The 10,274-nt window shown below is 35.7% G+C and overlaps 2 protein-coding genes across 2 annotated transcripts in view; one reads left to right on the forward strand and one right to left on the reverse strand.

Annotated features, from left to right (window-relative positions):
• NMBR (neuromedin B receptor) overlaps positions 1-721 on the forward strand; it is a 56,331-nt gene extending 55,610 nt beyond the window's left edge. The window contains 1 exon segment of the mRNA XM_082405591.1: positions 1-721. This exon segment is cut by the window's left edge and continues 37,805 nt beyond it. The gene's annotated coding sequence lies outside the window, so the exon portion shown is untranslated.
• Positions 1-9,978, reverse strand: part of GJE1 (gap junction protein epsilon 1) — a 98,314-nt gene extending 88,336 nt beyond the window's left edge. The window contains exon 1 of the mRNA XM_082405583.1: positions 1-9,978. This exon is cut by the window's left edge and continues 29,475 nt beyond it. The gene's annotated coding sequence lies outside the window, so the exon portion shown is untranslated.
• Positions 9,979-10,274: the final 296 nt, after the last annotated feature.

Raw genomic sequence — 10,274 nt, forward strand, 5'->3', positions numbered from 1 at the left:
AATTTCATTTATCTACATCCACCTTTCTCTAATGGCTTCTCATCAGGTACAGAAAAAAAGCAACCAAATTCCTTGAGAATCTGCCATTCATGATCTTCGCTTTCCCTGCCTCTAGTTTCCTCCCTCACCAGCCCTGGACTCCAGCCATGTTGCATGGTTTGTTGTTTCATGGACACCTCATGGGCTTTTATGTCCCTGTGTGGGTATGTGAGTGTGTGTGTGTGTGTGTGTGTGTGCAGGAATTAATCCACCTTCTGTGAATGCCTTTTACCTCTTTATCTGCCTAATTATTCCTCAATTCCCCAAGCAACAGCTTAACTCTATGAACCTTTCTTGATGAGCTCCCTTGCCCTAAGAAATCTTCAGGAGCAGAGCCTCAATGCCTTATTATCTGTTATGGAATAAAAATTATTTGTGCTCAAGTGTGATTCTACCTTTAAAAGATGAACTTCTTGGATAAACTACAAGGTCCTACTGCATAGCACAGAGAACCATATTCAGTATCCTATGATGAACCATAATGGAAAAGAATATTAAAAACAAAGAATGTATACATATGTATAACTGAATCACTTTGCTGTACAGCAGAAATTAACACGTCATTATAAATCAACTGTACTTCAATTAAAAAAAAACATCTGGGGTAAGGATTGGTACATTTTACAAACTTATTTTTTCTTGTGTGCAATAAACTTTAATAAACTTTTTTTTCCTTTTTTTTTTTTTTTAAAAAGATGATCTTCTTGAAGACGAAGAATGTGTCTCAATCACGTTTGTGAAGGCAGGGCTTAAATCTATTTAGCATATAGTAGGTGTTCAACAGTTTTTTTTTTAATTTATGAATGAATGAAAAAGTCTATGAGTGAAGAACTAGTCTGCATTATTCTCCTTTTTATTTTTATTTTTTTGCATATTCTGTCTAGACCTATGTATTCTCCTTTTTAAATATGAGACAAATCCTTTAAACTTTTTGACCTTCTCATGTACTCTCATAGTTTCAATTGTCAGTGGTACATAGATGATTCTTAAATCATTTTGTTTGTTTGTTTTTGTATTTTTCTTTCTGTGTTTAGCCATGACTGTTTTCCTGAGTCCCAAGGCTATCTCCAAATGGCCTTTTAGATATTTACACCTGTATATCCTGCTGCTTTCTTAAATATAACATGTTATGATCTGAACTCCCCACCTTCCTCAAAGTTTGCCAGGAATCTGTTTTTCTACCTCTGAATTACTACAGTAGTCAATGACATTACCATCTTCCTATAAAACCCAAGGGGTCTTTTTGAATATTTTCATTTGAGCTTCAAATGAATTGAGTAATAGAGATAACCAAATAAAGTTATCATCACTATTTCACCACCAACAAAATCAAATCTCAAGGAAAGTAACAAGTCTTCCCACAGTCATGTTGATCACACATGTTAGGACTGAGACTCAAACTCAGGTTTGTCTAACTTAAAAGGATTACATTCTTATTTTATCTCTAATTTCAGAGTTGTGGGGATAGACTTGACAAGGTTTGCTAACTCAGTGGTTTTGGATTAGAAAAGAAGGAAAACATTTTCATTCTTCATTCTCTGCACCCAGTTGATTTGCAAATGCTCTTGACTTATCCTAGCAACATTTTCTCATTAGTATCTCTCTTTTCCCTTCAGCTCATCTTTCCTTAGTTCATCCTTATTCTTTTAGTAATTATTGCAAAAGCTTTCTAATTAGTCTCCTTTGCCCCAATATCTCCTGAGTTTTAGGGCAGGGTAATGACTTCTTATCTTAATATTGTCACACAGACTAACTAACCACGCATCTAGTGGGATGCTTGATAGAATTTTTGAGTTAAATTTCACTACTGAACTTAAAATGAAAATATTTTGCAGAAAAACTAAATAACTGTAGAATATGTAATGGGTAGCAACATGGCAGTATTTATCCAGCTAACCTAATTAAAGTATAAAACAAAAATTTTCTTTTCAGAAATTAGTAGCAGGTGTTGCAATTAAAATATAGACAGCATATTATAAAATGTATTGGTAAAATGGACACAATCCCAGTCATTTAGCTGTGTTCTGCTTACCTAAATCCACCTGCTGTTGAAGCCAGATAAGTGTTTATTCACATTTATGTGGTAACATTTACAGACAGACATTATTTACAAAATTTTGTGTATTATATCCTGAATACACGGTTATTTATTCTTGGCCATTATACACATATTTGTGTATGAATATATTATAGAAGGAAAGAAATTTGTCTGAGATGGTGAATTAATATTAACTAATGCTTATGGGTGTATATTATAGTCTAGGAAATGCATTAAAAACTTAAAGACATTGTCTCATTTAATCCTCATAATAACCTTATGAAATAGTTATTCCAAGCCCCATTTTATAGATGGGGAAATAGAGGCTTAGTTATATGAAATACCTTGTCCAAGATCATTCAGCGACTAAAAGGTAGAATAGGATTCTCTCTTCTCAGTAGAAGATCGGTTATACCTACAGGAGGTAGCAGACATGTCCTTCTACAGTAGGAGGTTGGATTTCAATTATGTGGACTGAGTCTCGGTGGCAGGACTCAGTCTCTAGAAGTCTTGCTAAAGACAGTCTTGCTTTCCTAAACCTTGTCCAGATGTAAATGTTAAAGATCTGCAAGCTAGAGGCCAAGTCCCACCCATGGAGCAGTAAATTAAGCCTTTGGAGGATGTAAAGAATGACTGTCATAAGTCTGTAAAGACAGAACATACTGTATTAAAGGTAGTCAGTTTTCTGTGAATGGAGTTATTGAAATATAAGGTAAAGAACTTGCTGGGATCCATGTAGAATGGATTTAAACATGGTAGTTTTTAAAAATTAGATTACTTCTAATGTCCCAACTCAGTACTTTAATCCTATTATTTCATGATTTTTTTTTTTTTTTGGCAAAACAATTAGTTACGTGATTTTTAGATTCCTAAATGGGTAACTTAAAGCACTGTGATAAGATCTATCCTCTCTTTAGTAATTTTCAGCAGAAAAACAGAAAAAAAATATACATCTCTTTTCTGTAAACTGCTTAATAATAAAAAAAATAAAATTATCACTGAAAAGTAAAGGAACAGGTAGATTTTTTAAATTTTAAAAGCTACTTTGAGATTTAAAATGTTGTGTAAATACCGTGCAGATGGCAATTATATGTATATATGTGTATATATATTATATATATATCCCATATCATTTCATGAACATTTTGACCAGCTTTCTTCTTGAAATTTTAATTGGTAAAATTAATTTATTGTACAACAGCAATCTTCCATAAATACATTTGAAGAGGCTTTCTTGGAGTATTTAAGGATACCAACTAAACAAAAGGAAACAGTGAAATATTCAGCACTCTGATCTCAGAGGGAAGGAAATGGAGCAGGACATCCTTGTGTTCAAGCAATTCTAGGGACTTGAGAATATTCTATGAACATTATTCTGCACTTCAGAATAACGAGTTGCTGGAACAGCAACATCACCATCAAGAATTTGCACCTCTGGTGGATAATCATAAGGCTTCATTTTTCTGAAAGTCATAATTCACATCAGCCTGCTGCACTGAGTGAGATAACATTATTTTCTTGTTCATGGAAATAAAATTCTACAGGTAATTTACTGATGTGCTAATTACCATTTCCAGTGATGAGCTAAGGAACACTGTGGTTTCTCAAATTGTTCCTACCCTGAAAAATGTTTTATATTAGCAAAAACCCTGAGGCATAAAATAGTATTAGTCTTGTGGATTGTTGCCAAACACGGTAGGCAATATGCTCATAATTTTTTTTCAGAAATGATCAACTGTGTTTGAGAAAGAAATGCCATAGTAGCTGATTTGTGTGTGTGTGTGTGTGTGTGTGTGTGTGTGTGACCATTTCTTCATAATATCAGTGATGAAAACATTTCATCAACCATGGAGGCTTAGCAGATGGGAAGATCTATATATTTCTTTTTACACAACAGAAGCATTGAACTGCTGAAGACCTGCGAAAGAAATAATGTTTCTATTGATTCGAAATTTCAAAAAGTCTTTATTTTAATTGTCTGCTATTTTAGTCACCTCAACTGCATTACTTGCTGCCATTTGGGCATGGTCCAGCTTTTCCGTAATTTCTAAGATTTTTCTGTTTACTTTCCTGTCTCCTAATCTACACATATGAGAGTCCAATTTATTCTTCAAAGTCTGTTTCACCCCTACATTTAGAATTTATTTATTGAGAAAATAGTTATCTGATTATGGATTTACAGATTCCTAGCAGTAATTCTTTTCCTGAAATACAGTACATACATTCTCACCTTTGTGTATTAAAAGTTTATTTTTCTTTCACTAACAATTTTCTGCCTGATCTTTTCAGTCAAAGTCTACCAATTCTCCAAGACCCAGTTTAAGTTCTATGTGGCGCATGAAGCTTTTTCCAACACATTAGTGCCTGCTCATGTCTGCCTCCTTGGAACTTCTTTAGAATTTTAAAGCTGGAAGGAAACTTAGAGACCACCATCACCTCTCATATGCCACACAGGGTAACTATTTGCCTATATTAAACCTTTGTGAAAACAGTGCTCTTTTTAGCAGATGCAACTAGAACATATGGTTTGGCAGGTACATGAGCTGAATTTCAGCTTCTAGCAGCCTTTTGGCCAACTGTCATTGTACAGGGCACAACTGGTAACATGTATTTTATTCTGATTATATCCGATCTGTAAACATTACTTGACTTTTCCCTGCCCAATGATATGATTCTAAGACAGAAGTATAAGATTATATGTATATGCATAATCTTATATGAAGTATAAGATTAATGTTATTTCTGAGGAGTAGAACAAATAAAAAATTTTAAAAATTAAGGGTATGATTATGCACTTCTTTGTATACTTATAAAATCCATAGTGGGTCATCAGTGAATAAGTAATATTTATATTAAAACTCCTACAGGAAATGAAATCATATTATTATTTTTTAGGGGGGTTACATATATCTTTAATCATATCTTGACAAATGTTTGTTGCCTGTGACAAGGACCAATATAGTTTATAGAATCTACTGCTTTTTATTTCCTCTCTCTCTTTTTTTTAACTTTTATTGGGGTATAGTTGATTTACAACATTGTGTTAGTTTCAGGTGTACAGCATAGTGAATCTGTTATATGTATACATATAGCCACTCTTTTTTATATTCTTCTCCCATATAGGCCTTTACAGAGTATTGAGTAGAGTTCCCTGTGCTATGCAGTAGGTCCTTACTAGCTATTTTATATACAGTAGTGTGTATGTGTCAATCCCAATCTTCCAATTTATCCCTCCCCGTTCCAATGAGATCATAATAGAAGAGTCAAATAAATGTTTGAACACTAATATTCAATTAATTTACTTAACTTGAATTAAGTGGAAATGAAAGAGGCTTAAACTCAGGAAGCAAGCGAAATAGGTCATTTATCGACAAAGTATTTATAGAAAGAAAAGAAGACTTTGAAAATGTCACCAGAAAAATTAGGAATAATCAGGCTTAGAGCATATAGTGTAGTTCAAAAATAAAGATAATTCAAATATTTCTTGCTGCTCACTGAAATGAAAGGAAGTAAACATCAGTGGAAGAAACTATAGAGAGTCTGAAATGTCAAATTCATGTGCTGATGAGACTTGACTTAAAATGGGAAGCAAAAAATAGTGTTCATAAAATTAGTACAAAAACTGAGCATGTGTATACTAATATATGCCTTTTAGAGGGGCTTAGCTGACATTGGTAGTATGCAGAAACAATCTGCAGACTATACCATTCTCCATTAATTTATTGATTAAATAAGTAAATATCAGATCTATAAGAAATGACTCTTTTGTGTTTATACTCTATGAGTTATGATTTTTATAAATTTATGACATCTTGTTAAAGCCATAGTATTGTCATTTGGCTAATTCTTTAAACACTCAATGCTAGACAATCATGTTTGGCAATCTCATCTGTTTAAGATAACTGAGGTTATCAAAAGATGAATTTAGAAAACTTCTCTTACAGTTGAACCTAGCATATGTAAAGCTTTTGAGAACAATATACCATATAGAATGAATTTGTCAGTACAAAAAAGAGAGAGTATCTCAGAAACAAATAGAGTTTTAGATTTCCAAATAGATTATAAAGTGGTGTTAATCTAAAAAAATGCAAACAAGCAAAATGAAAACACACTCATAGATACAGAGAACAAATGGGTGGTTGCCAGAGGGGAGAGCGTGGGGGGTTGGGGAAAGTAGGTGAAGGAGATTAAGAGGTACAAACCTCCAGTTATATAATAAATGTCACAGGGATGAAATATACAGCATAAGGAATCTGGTCAATAATACTGTAATAACTTTGGGGACAGATGATTACTAGACTTATTATGGTGATCATTTCGTAATGTATGCAAATGTCAAATCATTATGTAGTATACCTGAAATGAACATAATATTGTCAACTATATTTCAATTAAAAAAGAGATACACAAGTGCAAATGTAAGAATAATCTATATGGTTGATGTAATTATAGAATTAGTCCCTATTAGCTGGTAACTTGGATTGAGACATACGTTTTATAAAACATTATACAGGGTCTGTAAGATGAAAATTACCAGGTTGTTGAAAGAAACTGAAGACCTAAATGAATGGAGTGACACACTGTGTTCATGAATTAGAACATTCAATGTAGTAAAGATGTCAATTCTCTCAAATTATTTATAGGTTTAATGCAATTCCTATCAAAATTCCCACAAAATCTTTTTGTTCATATAGACAAACTTATTCTGAAATTTATACCAAAATGCTCAGGTCATGGAATAGCTGAAACAATCTTGACAAAGAAGAAAGCTCAGGGAATAATTCTACCCTCTATTAAGTCTCACCAAGTATCTACAGTAATCAAGACATTGTGATATTGGTGAAGAGATAAACACATAGATAAATGGTACAAAATGGAGAACAGATAAAAAAGGCCCACATTGATTCAAATGATTTTTGACAAAGGTGCAAAAGCAATTCAGTGGAGGAGAGACAGCCGGTTGAAGAAATAGTACTGGAACAAATATAGGAAAACCATAGGCAAAAAACAAACCTCGACTAAAATCTCACAGCTTATTAAAAAAAAAACAAACTCAAAATGGATCCTAGACTTAAATGTAAAATGTAAAACTATAAAATTTTTAGGAAAACACATTGACCAAAATATCCAGAATGTAGGACTAGGCAGTGTTCTTAGACTTGACAAGAAAAGCAAAACTTACAAAAGAAAAATTTTGTAACTAAAACCTCATTAAAGTGAAATAAAACAGTAAAAAATGTCTCTTGAAATGCTGATCATTTCTATTTTTTGTAAGCAGTATCACCAACATCTACCTATGTGTGACATTATTAAAACTGTTATTTTTCTCAATTAAAAGCTCATCTTAATTTTTTAAAATTTCAAAATAGTGCAACATGCGAAAGATAAAATAATTTGCAACAGCTGTTAATTGGAGGAATTTTTCACAAACTTTATTATCTGTAGACAGATAAGATTGCTGATTTTCATCATTAACAGATGTTTTGGCTAATGTTTTCTACAGTGGTGTGCATAGTCCTTGTATGAAATGTGCTCAAATGTGTATTTAATTATTGTAGTTGATCTTAAAAATCTGATAGAATCTGTGTAACTCATTTACTGCAAAGTCTGCAACCAACTGTATGAAACACTATTTCAAATAAGGAGATGGCATACAATATATATCTCTAATTAATATCACTCAGGCTTTGAAATCATTTAACATTCGATTGAAAGGATGAGAAAACCCATGAGAAACATTCTAATGAATTTGTAACCCCATGTCTTGTTAGGGAGATCTGGTTTTACCTAAACAACCACAAAGTGTAATATGCTGGCACGCCATGATGCTCTTGCTTAGTCCTGAAATGGTGCTGGTATTCTGGTTTAATTTTATAGTCCTGTGAGACAACTGATTAATCTAGAACAGTGGGCAAAACATGGCAGCACAATAGTCTTAAAACAGTAGAAAAATTAGAGTCTAAAATTTATTCTTATATTATGTTCTTTTTAAAAGGGAATGTCCTTAAAAGCTTCCACACTGATAATAAAAGTCTTTATAAAACTGATGCTGTTTCTCACACTCCATTAAACTACCCCTTTTATCTTTGAAATTGATATGAAAGCAAAATATTTATACTACGTTGACTCCACTTTTTAAATTGCTTTTTGACAAGAAAAGCAAAAACTAAAACAAATATGTTTGAGACTCAAGAAGTGCCCAAATACATCTGATTTATTTTGCAAGGGTCATTAAAGCCTTGCATCTCTGTTGTATTATAACTGGCTAGCATTAGGGTGACAATCTAGAACATTGCAGAACATTTTTAATATTTAAAAAATACCATTTTCCCAGATTAAGAAAGAAAAATCTATTTTTCATCAAGGGTGAAATGCATAGAAAATTGACAACAAAATTTCCTTTCCCTTACTCATACAATTTAAGGGCTGATTCTAAGCATGGAAATCATGAATATCCACTCAATAATAATTAATCCCTTCAAACATCTTAGCATGCACACCTAATGGTAGCTTCTAGGAACTGTGGAACACCTCTAATTTTCAATTCTTCTCTATATGAATATTGATAAAATAATAAATTATAAAAGGCCAATAGAAAGCAACTTACTAGACTTTAAAGTGTCAAATGTCATCTTCAATCAAAGGAAAACTAAAGGTGTATATTTTTTATACCCAAGACCATAGTATGCAATGCTTACTTATGTTAGCCCAACTATAATACAATATATAATTCAGTCAAGAAAATGAGTCATTTAAAATTTCTCCTTGGGCCTTAATTTTGCTTTCTAGTGTTGATACTGCATCTAGCTTGCAGACCTCCATCAGAAGGTGAAGAGGGACAATGTAAGGAGTTCTCCAAATTCCTGGTCAGAGATGAGGATGAGATGGCCTGCTCCAGAATGAAAAATCAATGCACTGGTCCCTCATTGAGAAAGTGTTGCCCCCTCCCAACAAGCGCAATGCAGCTGAACTAAATAATGTGTTTGACGACATAGTTGATTTATATCATGGCTCCAGTTCCTTATCTAATATCAATCTTTTAATAGACAGTGTGCAGTCACAGCCAGTTTGGAGTCCATACTTTGATAGCATTGTTACAATGTCTTGTTGCCCACAGATCAACTGGTGGTGAAACATCAAGAAGCAACCAGCTTACAAAAGCTGTCAATGAGCATGCGCCCTCTGCTGGAAGGGTGAAGAAATTTTATTATTACTTGTTTGTAACGGCACTACGTGAAATCTGATAAGAAGTCCGGGAGACAGGAGAAGATGGCGGAAGAGTAAGACGCGGAGATCACCTTCCTCCCCACAGATACATCAGAAATACATTTACACGTGGAACTGCTCCTACAGAACACCCACTGAATGCTGGCAGAAGACGTCAGACCTCCCAAAAGGCAAGAAACTCCCCCCGTAATTGAGTAGGGCAAAAGAAAAAAGAAATAACAGAGACAAAAGAATAGGGACGGGACCTGCACCAGTGGGAGGGAGCTGTGAGGGAGGAAAAGTGTCCACACACTAGAAGCCCCTTCGCGGGCGGAGACTGTGGGTGGTGGAGGGGGGAGCTTCGAAGCCATGGAGGAGAGCGCAGCCACAGGGGTGTGGAGGGCAAAGCGGAGAGATTCCCTCACATAGGAGCGGTGCCGACCAGCACTCACCAGCCCGAGAGGCTTGTCTGCTCAGCCTCCGGGGCGGGCGGGGCTGGGAGCTGAGGCTCGGGCTTCGGTCGGATTGCAGGGAGAGGACTGGGGTTGGCGGCGTGAACACAGCCTGAAGGGGTTAGCGCACCACAGCTAGCCAGGAGGGAGTCCGGGAAAAAGTCTGCAGCTGCCGAAGAGGCAAGAGACTTTTTCTTGCCTCTTTGTTTCCTGGTGCGCGAGGAGAGGGGATTCAGAGCGCCGCTTAAAGGAGCCCCACAGATGGGCGCGAGCCGCGGCTCTCAGCGCGGACCCCAGAGGCAAGCATGAGATGCTAAGGCTGCTGCTGCCGCCACCAAGAAGCCTGTGTGCGAGCACAGGTCACTCTCCACACCGCCCCTCCTGGGAGCCTGTGCAGCCCGCCACTGCCAGGGTCCCATGACCCAGGGACAACTTCCCCGGGGGGAACGCACGGCGTGCCTCAGGCTGCTGCAACGTCACGCCAGCCTCTGCCGCCGCAGGCTCGCCCCACATCCGTACCCCTCCCTCCCCCCGGCCTG

The sequence above is a fragment of the Balaenoptera borealis genome, assembly GCF_965194805.1.
Source record: "Balaenoptera borealis genome assembly, chromosome: 9".
Taxonomy (NCBI): Eukaryota; Metazoa; Chordata; class Mammalia; order Artiodactyla; family Balaenopteridae; genus Balaenoptera; species Balaenoptera borealis.